Raw genomic sequence first — 12,499 nt, 5'->3', positions numbered from 1 at the left:
CACCCTTTACGTGGAACCACTAGCGCAGAAAATCCGAGACAACCCTCACATCTGCGGTATTTCCTTCGGCCATGAGCCTCACGTGGTGGGGCTGTACGCCGACGATATCATCGCTACCCTCGACCGACCATCCCACTCTATACCTGCTTTCCTGGAGGAACTGGAGAGCTTTGGAGCGGTGTCTGGCTTCAAAATCAACCGGGGGAAATCCTTAATTTTGCCTCTGGGTAGCAATGCCCACCTTCGCACTCCGGCACCTGTCTTTGGCTGCAATTTATGAACATCCACACAGCTCCCATATCTGGGAATTACCCTCACCTCCTCCACGGACTCGACGGTGGCCCTTAACTATACAAAGCTCACCTCCCAGATCCGAGCCGATCTTGCACGTTGGTCGAAGCAACCCCTTTCCTTACTGGGCCGCATAGCGGCAGTGAAAATGTCGGCCTTACCTAAAGTTTTGTATGTCTTCCAAACTATCCCGATCCTACCACCGCCTGGCACACTTGCTGACCTGCAAACAGCCTTCCACCAGTTCATTTGGGAAAAGAAACGCACGCGACTGCATAAACAAGTGGCACACAGAGCTGTAGACGAAGGTGGTCTCGGAATCCCCAACCTCTTACAATATTTTCAAGCCTCGCAACTCCGCTAATTAGTGGAATGGTATAGGCCAGAATCCGAGAAGAGGTGGCTATTTCAGGATAGGGCAATGGCCCAGAACTCGCTATGGAAGATCCCATTCCTTGCTCGCCAACACAGACCACGGTATCTTCTTCAATCACCCATTACGCGCACCATTATGAGGACTTGGGACATGGTGGCGTCAAGAGAGGCCTCACCACTTTCCCCTCCCCACTCACTCCGATCCTAGATAATTCGGAGTTCCCACCGGGCAATGACCCCCGCGCCTTTCCACAATGGCGTGGAACGGATTGCCGTTCTGCCGGCCATTTCTTTGATCTAGAGGGCTTTCTCCCCCTCACCGATATTGTACAGGGTTATGGGGTGACCAAACTCACATGTTCCAGTACTTTTAACTCCGCCACTGGCTTTCGAGCCTGGAATGCGCTCCCCTATTCAGTCGGCGGCTGACACCATTCGAGCAATGGTTGATAACGAAAGATTCGGATCGGCACCTTATCTCAGACCTTTACAAGATGCTATCACCCGCGGCCGGCCCAGGTAAGACGGCGGGACAGAAACTCTGGGAGGCAGAGCTCGGCAGGGCATTGTCACCCAAGGAATGGGGGTTTGTATACTATAGAGCTGCGCACACCACTCGTAATACTAGTGCCAGAGAGGCTGCGGTGAAATTGGCCATATATTGGCACCTTACCCTGGTCAGACTCAATTAAAGCAACCCGCTTCGAAGCGCGCTGTGCTGGAGAGGCTGCGGTGAGAGTGGCACTTTGACTCATCTCCTGTGGGACTGCCGCGCACTCCAGGACTACTGGAAGGCGGTTCTGGATGATATCGATTCCACCTTTGAAACTGAAATTCCACGCTCTTGGGACTACACAATGCGCTTACGTTTCCTCTGAGGTCCCCTCGCGGTAAACAGATGGGCGTTGCCATGCAAGCAGCGTCACAACATATCCTGTCGCTCTGGGGATCAACCACCACACCCACTCACACTGGTTGGCTGCATAAACTATGGTTCACGCTGGGCATGGAGCACATTCAAGCAACGCTTACACACACAGCAGACTCATTTCAGAAAGTTTGGCAGCCGCTTCTATCCCTCCTGTCCAAGGAATTTCACGAAGTCACATGCCCAAAATATCTTTGCATTCTACGGCTTACAGGACCACCACATGGTCCCCCCTAAAATCGACTGCCCTGCAGCATATAGCTCTGAACATGTCATGACAAACGCTCCAGGCAAACGGCATACTGGTCGGGGTGAGGGGAGGGAAGGGATGTTGGGAAGAGGGAGGGGGGTTTGGTTATTTTTCTTGTTCTGGTCAGTCGACATTATTGCATGGCACCTTCATCACAGCATTAGCTCTGCATATCTGTGTTGGCATATTGTTCTTGCTTACTTGATGTCCTTTAGAGAAGACACAATTGTCTGTCTCGCTCGCTATATGTGCCTGCTGCATACTTGCTATTCTGTATTGCCTATTTTTGCTATCGAAACCAATAAAACAAATTTGAAATTAAAAACATAGCATAAACATTGCTGTTCTGTTCATACTGGTAATAAGGTGTATTGTCCTTCCATTTTTCACGTAAGGGATACTTTGGCAGCGGCGATAGTTTTTATTTTAAAAGCAGTTTAAAGTCAGTTCTGGGCATTTTTTTTCCCACTGCCTTTAAGAATTTTACCAGGCTGCAGCTCAGCTGCGGGTCCTGAGATGAAAAACAGGTGAGAGCTGCATTCCTTCGTGTGCGCATCCCGTATCGGGTAAAACGGCGCTTCAGCAGGAGTTTCCGCTCGTCTAGCATTTTCTCGCACGAACATAGCAAGTGTAGCATATCCTCTTGTGTAGCGCCGCATAACCTGCATAGCATGCCTGCTTTCTCTTTTAACCAATATGGAAAATGCTGAATGCATGGTAACAGACCTAACCGGTACCTTAGGAAGCACATTTTGGTAGTTTTGGCGTAACCCAAGCCGAGATAGTTCTGAGGAGCTATTGCTGTATACGAGCTTAGAGTCAGCCAGGCGTGCGTTCTTTTTGAGAAGTCAGCTTTGTCTTGAACCCATGACAGTTGTTTGATAGACTTCTTTACTAATTTTTTAAGCGTTGTATGATTTGTGGGGGTAGTCCAGAGCTGTTTCAACCCAGTGTTTGCAAGACTGTTTGCCAAGTACTTGGCTGCTGGTGAGGTTGGATACTGCTCTAGCTCCCTCCACAGATAGTTGTTCAGTGTTCCTTGTGCAGATTTCCTCACTTTATCCCATGCGCAAATATAGGCCCCTTGTCTTGCCAGGACCTGACATTGGATGCCAAACTCCAGCCTAATCTGCGACGGAGAGGTTCGCTTGGGGAGACTGAAGATGAATCTATGTGCAGCTGTAATCGTACTATCAAGTGTTGTTGCGTCTCTGCCTCGCTGCACCTCGCTCCCGTAGGTGATAGTTGGCAGCAATTTGGCGCGAATAACTTGTGTCAGAGGTTTTAGGGAAGGGCCAGATAGTTTATTGTTGAGTGCTTTTAAGGAAATTGCCAGTGCCAGTCCTTTTCCTCTTATGCTTGATCTTTGCACACTGAATCGTCCACCGTCATCAATATTTACGCCTAGGTATTTGTATGTCGACGTATCTTTAATACGAGAGTTGTTCCAGAACCATGAAAGAGGTTTCTTTTTGCTTTTGGTGATCGTCATCGTCTGGGTTTTCTCAAGGTTTATTGTTAGGTCGTTTGACTTGGAGTAGCTCTGTGTCGTATTCACAAGGTTTTGCAGACCTACCTTGGTGTGACTTATTAGGACTATATCGTCCGCGTATAAGAGGCATGTTAGGTGCTGCCCTCCTAATTTGGGTGCATGGGAGTTACAGTTGTTCAAGATTGGTACCAGGTCACCTAGGTACAGGTTGAATAGCATGGGGGCCAGGACGCAGCCCTGCTTTAGACCTTTGTTGGTTTGTATACGCCTCGACAGCAGTGAGCCGTCCCCCACCTTTATCTGTACCCAAGTTTCCGTGTGCAGATTTATCAGCAAGTCCAACAGTGGTTTTGAGATCCCCCATCCATTTAATTTTGACAGTTTGTGCCCCTAAGATCATGGAGTGTTCGAACCGTACCGGGTTGTCCGTTTTGCACGCATTTCGAATTCTGCTTTTCCAGACGTTTTGAGCTCTCGTAAAAAAAGAGTCGTTGACTGGACGAATCGTACTTGCTGGATCCGAAAATGATGCTTCGATCCATACCGACATCGCGTACTGCGCGTTCCGAATGCGATTTGTACGGGTTATTGAGTCGTACGGGCTTTGGTACGATTCGGACGGAGAACTGCTTTGGGTTTGCATCGTACTACATCGAACGTACGGGAACCTTCGAGGATACGATTCGTACGGGAAAAATGCTCCGTACGGCTATTCGTACGGGATTTTACCGAATCAGAATCGGCCCCTATATGTATGTTTAATGTATTTTTAAATGATATATATTACTTATTATTTTTAAGCATTTAAAAATATTTTTAACCATGTTTATTTAATTATATTTATTATGTACTTTAATTAACATTATTTTTTTAACTTAAATAAAAAACGATATTTTTAACAACGATATTTTTGACATCGATATTTTTTTCCCGACATTTTTGTGTTTACCATGATGTAGATAGGATGTTGATATTCTTGACTTTGATATTTTTGCTGCGATATTTTGGAGGTTGATATTGTGACCTTGGATATCTGTGCAAGCCAGTCAGCTAGAAAAGGAACATCTAGTATTAGAGACATGCTCCTCCAGGGATCAACAAGTACTGCAGGGCAGCCTTCAAGTTCAACTTCAGAGCCTGAGGTCAGTGAGTTGGCTCACAACAGCCAAAACCACCAACAACACCAAGTACAACATCGATATCAACAACAACAGGAACATCAGCCTAAAAATAGGCACATGAATGGTTTCTACGGGTAGGGCTTAAGTCCAGTGCTGAGGTAAAGGCAAACATGGGCAGAGCAAAGCTGAGCACCCATGACCATTGAGCAAATGGTCCAGGCCTATCTGGATGACCCAACATAACATAACATAACGTGTTTTTCTAAAGCGCATGTTTACCCGCAGGTGTCTTGGCGCTGAATAACAGATGTTTCTTGTTACCCAACTCCAAGGTCTACTTTGATCAAAACCCATTGCTTGGTATGGGAAAAGACGCCAATGCCCAGTGCTTAGCAGGCTGGCAATAAACTATCTTGCTTGCCCCGTAGCAAGTGTCTCTGCTGAGCACGTGTCAGTGCTACTAATGCCCTTTTAACAGTGAGAAGGACCAGTCTTTCACCCCAAAACATGGAGAGGTTAATCATCATAGGGGTCTTCTCGTCCCTCTACGGGTCGGGCGTGCTTTGACCTACGAATGCGTGGGAGCACTTGTTTTTATGTGAATAGGCTATGTGTGGTGTGTGTAGTGAGAGTGGTAGGGAGTGTGCTAAATATAAAAATAAGGGTTATTAAAAATTCTCTGGCTAGTGGAAAAAATAAATTTTATTCACTTCCCTAGCTGGAAACGGTAAAATGGGGAAGTATATGCAGGGGGTAAAAATTACGGCCTACTTGGTCAACATGTTTCATAAGCAGTCCCCACTGCTTTACTCATCAGGACCTAATATGATCCCTACTGCACTAAAAATGATTCCTTTTATATGTAGTATGCCTATTACTCACAAAACAGACCGCAAAAATAGGCTGGTCTGTTAACCGGCGTTACAATGGCCCCTCAGTGAAAAAATAACCAAATTGGTATCTGAAAAGAGAGAAAAACACAAAAATGAACAACCAGTTTGGTTGTTTACACAGCACATCACCATAACGTGGAATAACATTGGTTCTGGGGAAACCTGGTGATATATTGTTTTCATAAAGTTATGCATTGTTGTAGGTTCATGCCTGGCTAATAGTTTGCCCATTGTTTGTATGACTTTCTCATTTCTTTTCACATTAAAAGTATACAAAACATAAATACACATATCACTTAGCCTTTGATCATTCACTCATACGCTATTTATAAGTTGGTGACTGCCACATTCATATCTCGCAAGTATGAACCGGATGTAGTATAATGGTATGGTTGGCATCACTTGTGAATATGAACCGATATTTGTGAAAAGGTTAACACTGAAAAATACATACACTTTTGGCTTGGTGATCAGGCCCCATGAGCTAACATCGGGGGGAGGATTCCTTTATAACAATCACTGTTGATAAAAATGGTAGATCGGGTTAACTGACCTCACCGTATAGTGTTAATACAAAAGATGAATCAGGGGTCGGGATAGCCAGGCTTTTTAAAGCCTTGGCTCAGGTCTTATGTCAGAGTTGGTAGTCCCTCACCTGTGTATTACCTCCGTGTTGCTCCGTGGGTGTGTAGACGGAGAATGAGCACTCAGTATTTATCAACCCTTAATTGACAAAAAAGGCTGTGAAATCGGCTTGCGCTAATGGACTAGACCGTGAGCCTCATCGGGAAACCTCATTTTGGTGCAAAAGTGGATGTACACCAGCACCACTTCCTTCTTCCGTGTGTACCGGTGTTCTGTAAAAACATCTAGACCGTAAACAAAAATAGCCGCTACATTCATCACGGGAATGTTGCTTGGAGTGCCCTACTTCCTGTTTTCTGCTTAGACTCCTGTCTGCTGGCTTTGTTAATTATACGCATTGTGCGTGTTCGATGACTTACGAGTATTTGGGTTCAGTACTTTGCGATTAAGTGGACAATGGTGTGTTGATAAAAACAGTCATTGTGTATTAATGAAGTATTTCTTTACAACATGTATGCCGATATTTCACGAGCAATGCTTAGTAATAAAACACAAATACATCATCTATATATAATAAATAAGTACATTGTAACCAGAATTATCTGGCCAAGTTTACTTCAAAAACAGGTTGTATTTCCATCTATAGTGAAATTTTTCTATAGCGTAAATGCTCATTCATACTCCCACACTCATCAATCAAGACAATGTTTGAGATTCTTTAATCAGTGAGGATTCTTAATGATTAAATGCATTGAAATATAGAATCTATATACAGAGTAATGGAAATACCTGCAAAATAATAGTACATAAAAGGAAAAAACTTGTCTCTGCAGGCTGCTCCCTGTAATACAGGGATTACCAATAAGTTAGAAACTGGATGAGCGTGGGAGTATGAATGAGCATTTAGCCTAGAGAAAAATTGCACCATAGATGTAAATACAAAACTTGGCCAGATAATTCTGGTAACAATGTATTTATTGATTATATATAGATGATGTATTTGTATTAATAAATGGTTTGCACATACAATTCAATCTAAGGGTTTGCATATTTCTTTCTTTGGTATGCCCACCATTCTTACAGATACCTAAGTGTTCATTTTTACAATTGTTATTTATGCCCTGACTTAGGAATGTATCTGTTTTCAGGGGTACCCATTTTCTATAAAATTGTTTTTTAGCTTATGTAATTAAAAATGTTAAAGTGGACATAGGTGTTAGTTGAAAATGATGTGTTCAGGACTTTAGGCAGTATATCTTTTAGGATTGTGTTGTGGGCTCCTGGAAGCTAATTCTTGCCTCCCTTATATCTGGCACTACCTCCCTTACATCTATTTCTGTCACATTTGGGGGGTGGTTGTGTTCCCTTATATTAATTACATCCTCATCTTTGTGGTGGCCCTCCCATTGAATGCACTAGAATAATATTTGATACATTTCCAATTCACATTTCAAATGTGTATATATTGTTTAATGTTTATTTTATTAGTTAAGTATAGAAAAGTGATATTTTTGTTAACAACATTTACTTTCTGATATTTTTGTGTTTCGATATTGTATGAATCAATATTATGTCAGTGATCCCGACATTCATAATCCACTCAGGCTCTATCCTTTCTTTCATCTCATTGTTCATTTATTAGTCTGCTCATACTCACTTCTTCCTCTCATCTCATTATTCATTTATTGGTCCATTCAGGCTCTATCTCTCTTCTTGTTTCATTATTGTTTTATGACCTGCTCATGCTCTAGCCTTCCTCTAAGTATTCCACCAAAAGATTGTTTCATAAATATTGACTGTCACAAATATCATGTCAAAGATATAGTAATGTCAAGAATATCATGGGAGAGAATACTGAAGATGAGAATATAAATCTTCTTAATTATTTTGATGTTATTGTTTTAATGATAGGTATGTGTCATTATATTTTAGTATAGGTTATTTTGATTTGGTAAGATTGTTTTTGTATTTTATTTAGTTGTATTTTTTATTGGTGGATTGTTGGGTTTGTAAGAGATAGAGAATAGGGGTTTTAAATATATTTTTCTAATTTATTAATTTATATATACGAATATTTTATTCATTAATAATTATGTACATTATTTTTAAATTATTTAGTAGGTTTTTTATTTTTTGGTTTCTTAGATAATTGATTTTGGGAATTATTGATTTGTATTTAATCATTTGTGTAATAATTAAGTACATTATATTTTAGGTATCCGTCTAAAATAAGTTTTTGTATTGTTATTATCTTTTTAAATAACATGAATTGTATTATCCTAGTGTTCATTTAATTGGTTTATGTGGATGTTGCAATTTTAGGGTAAAATGTAGAACTTTATCTAAATATATTTTTTTATGTTTTTCATTCATGAAATTGTATTTGTTAATTTAGTACGTTATTTTTATCTATAGGAATTATAATGTTAAAAATATTATATTTTTATTTATATTTGTTGATATATATTTTTTATTTCTTTCTTTTTAATATATTTATTTTGTTTGAATGTAGAAATGGAAATGGTAAGCCCAATCCACTCATAAGCTCTAAACTTTCTCTCCTGTTGATTGCATTGGAGTGGAAATAGTAAATCTGACACCTTCAAAGTCCAGTATTTTCCCTATTGTTGTTCAGGTTAGAGTGGGAAGTGTAAATCTGGCCCTTCTAATGTCTAACACTTTCTCTACTCAACTGTTACTCATATTTGAGTGGAATTAGTAAATTTAGCCCCTCCAAAGTCTAACAATTTCCCCACTGTTGCTTTCATTGAAGTGGGAATAGTCAATTTGACTAAGCCTAGCACTTCCCGTTCTGTTGGTGGCGTTGCAGTGAGATTAGTGAATTTTCCCCATTAATAATAATTTTTCATGTCCATTTGTTTTATAATTGTTTTAACATATGCTTTGTTATTAAGGGCCTCATCACGAAGTCGGACACCTTCTAGGTCTGGGACTGACTAAATACAATGCGAGCACACACTGTTTGGTTGCATACTCCAATTTCTCAATGGGAGCTTGTGTTATGGCCATACACTGGGTGTAAAACAAGCTCCCATTGAGAAATTGGAGGTGTTGTTCATCCCTGCACCCCGTTGCTGGCACCTCAAGGTGCCTGCCACTAGGTGCAGGGATCAACAAAGGGGACCACAGGTGCCTCCTCGGCCCCTAAACACACTTTCTGACATGGTTTCCATGTCGGACAGGCCAGCATAGAAACTATGGGGTATATTAGGATGGCGGTGGATCTTTGTCCGCCCGCCACCCTAGCGCTGCTGGGACTGGCCTCCAGTGGTGCGGCGGTCCCACACTGGCAATCAGGATGCCACCGCCACAGTGGCATGCCCCATCTACAACATTGTGGCGGGCTGTGCTCACAGCACTGCCCGCCACAATGCCATGGATGCACCTTGTGCATTTACATGCACTAAGTGACAGGCACTGCACGGTGCCTGCCATGTTATACATGTAAATGCCCCATGTGCACCCCCCACCCCTCAATACCGGGGGGCCTGCAAAGGGCCCCCACAGTCATGCACCGCATGCCTTTTCATGGCAGCAACGCCGTCATGGAAAGGCACTAATCCGCCTGTAAGATAATATGGATGGCGGTGTCTTCCAGACACCGCCACCATATCCAGCCCCTTTTCCACCTCTCCGTCTGCCGGGATCCCCTTGGCCATAGTAATATGGCGGGGGGAAATGGGTGGCGGGTGGTCTATAATGGTGGGCGGATCGCCACTGCCATACGGGCGGCAGCGATCCACCCGACATTATAATAGACCCCCTTTGTCGGAAACCATGAATTGTAATCCCAGGGCTGGAAATGCCCATTGGGATTATTAGCCAGCTCTGACTGACCTACTGGCTCCCTGAGCCCAGCAGAAGCCAGCCGGAATAACTGGCCAATGTACTTTCCGACTCCCAGCATTGCAATGCGGCGGTCAGAAAGTAGACAAAGCAGCCAATTACGATGCAGCCCTGAAGGCTCCGACTATCGGTTAGAGCCCTTATGGGCCGCATCATAAGCAGCCCCTTAATGTTTAATGGTAATAGTTGGTTTAACTTAAATATGTTTTAAATATCTTTTGTTAGCATTATTAGCTTTATTATTTTTTATTTTAATACTGGTATTTCATATATCTTTAAAATATTCTTGTATATGTAGTGTTTGTAATTTTAAATATATATTACTATTATGATGATTATTTTTATCCTAATATTTTTGTTGAATTAATATTTTCTTTTTATTGATTTTTGATGCATTCACTTTAAAGTATATGTGTTTATTTTATGATTGTAAGTTAAACAATGTTTAATATATTGTTGATATTTGAGCATATTTTGTAATCTAAAATTATTTTAAAGTAAAAATATATTTCAAAGTTAATATGTTGTTCAATACTAAAAATTCATTATACAAACTATTGTGATCTTCTCTTATTTTGTAGTGGTTATTTTTGTACTTAAATACACAGGGGCAGGTTTAGATTGCGGAGTAACCATACTCTGGATTTAGAGATGTCTGCTCCATCAGCAGATATCTCTTACATTGGTAGGTACGCTCATAACAGCAGCTACTGTGAATGCTTTGAAAGTGTGCCGTGTGGCTCCTTCAACATGACGGTGCTGGATGGCAGTCTTTCAAAATTTGTTTTTTATTTTCAAAAACAAAATCCTAAAGCAGGGCATTTGTTTTAAAAATAAAAACAAGCAAGGACCTACTCACCATGGGCTATTCACCCGTGATGTGGAGGTGATTAAAATGTTTTTATTTTCACCTACTGCCGCCATTTGGATAGGGGTGTGTAAAGGTAAAAACTAGCCATTTTTCCATCCACTTTAAATAGGGCGGGTGGGCAAATGACCAAACCTCTGATAGCCCTTACTCTGTCAAGCCATCAAAAGAGTATGTTAGCGGAGGTGTTGGAGTAGTCTTCATTTTTTTGAAAAATATTTTATTGGTTTTCAACACAAACAATGTCCCCCCCCTACAAGACCTTCATCAGTAAAGGCAACATAAGGGACACAGTGCATACAGTCAGTGACCACAGGTAGGCTTATGCTTACATCAATATCAACAGCAGAATAATCGTTCCAGCCTCCCCGCAACGCAACCTGCATCCTATACACCTTCTAGTGTGATGGGGTTCCAGCACAGTGCCCCCATTGGCTCAAGCCTCATCTGCCCGCCACCTGCCTTACACCGGTGTGCTCTATGTACTCTAGACCAGGATGTCCAATCATCTTCAACATATTAGGGTGTGCCAACGACCAATCACAATTGGTCTGTCTTCCAATCCCCCCCATGCCTGAGCTCACTTCCGCCCTCCCTATGGTCACCATAGCCCAGCTATATGCAGTGTGTCTCAGCGGGTTCTTGTGTAGTCCCCAGGGAGCCAGGATTCGAGTCTGGCTCCGGCCGTGCCAGTAGTGCCACTAATGCTTCCCATGCTTGTGCAGTTTCCATCGCCTTTTCATTTTTCTCTCTTCTGGCTTGTTGGAGCCTGACCATACCCTCGCTAGCCGCCCAGCTCTTCAATTCCATTTTCCATTGCTCTACGCTAGGGCCCTGCGTGGATTTCCACTTTCTCGTTAGTTCCCGTTTGGCCAGCAACAACCCCAAATCAATGAATGTGCACGTTACTTTGGTGTGCGCTGTATGAGGGTACCAGTGTAGTATGCATGTTCCCATGGTGGGCTCAATCTGCCTATCTGTTACCCCACATAAGATCTCAATCACCTCCACCCAATAGGTACCGAGCTGCGGGCAACTCCACATCATGTGCAGTAAGTCTGCTGCATTCGAATGACACCTCGGACAACATGCAGAGTCCACATTAAAATATTTATATATCTGTTCTGGGGTTAGGTACGCCCTATGTATAACACAGAAATGAATAAGTTGGAATCTAGCATTCCGTGTACCCTTCCACGCCCTCTCAACCAATTTAGACCAAGTCGATTCAGGTATATCTTGGCCCAGATCTACCTCCCACTTCTCTCGCAGTCGAGTCAGCGTTTGAAGCCCCTCCCCCATCATTCGCTGATACAGACAGGTTACAGCCTTCGTCGTCGCTGAGGCCATTGGTACATATTGGCACGTCGGAGATGTCTATAGTTCCAGCAGCCCTTCTCCCCAGTATTCCTGGATTGCTGCCACCAAAGCGGCATGCCACAAGAAATCCCCCCTTGGCAATCCGTATTTGTCCTGCAATGACTGGTAGGGCAAAAGAGCTCTGTCCTCGTACAAGTCCCCAACCATCTGCAACCCCAATTCTTCCCACTCCGCCAATGCCGACCAGTGCCCTCCGTGCTGAAGGGTCGTACACATTCCAAGTGGTATCTCCGGTGCGTATGGTCGAGATTCACCCACCCTACGCCTACTTCTATTCCAACTTGCCCTTAGCGCTCTCTCTTCACAGGTCAACGATGCAACCCGCAGCCGCTGGCCCATAACCACAAAGGATATTACATGTCGTGGAACCCAACAATCCTCTGGCCCATCTGGTCCCCTGAACTCTCGAGCAACTGCCGGTGTGAGCCACTGCAGTTGGGCCGCTAGAA

This window comes from Lissotriton helveticus, chromosome 11 (genome assembly GCF_964261635.1).
Source record: "Lissotriton helveticus chromosome 11, aLisHel1.1, whole genome shotgun sequence".
Lineage (NCBI taxonomy): Eukaryota > Metazoa > Chordata > Amphibia > Caudata > Salamandridae > Lissotriton > Lissotriton helveticus.
The sequence above is the reverse complement of the archived record's forward strand: the minus strand, read 5'-3'. Positions refer to the sequence as shown.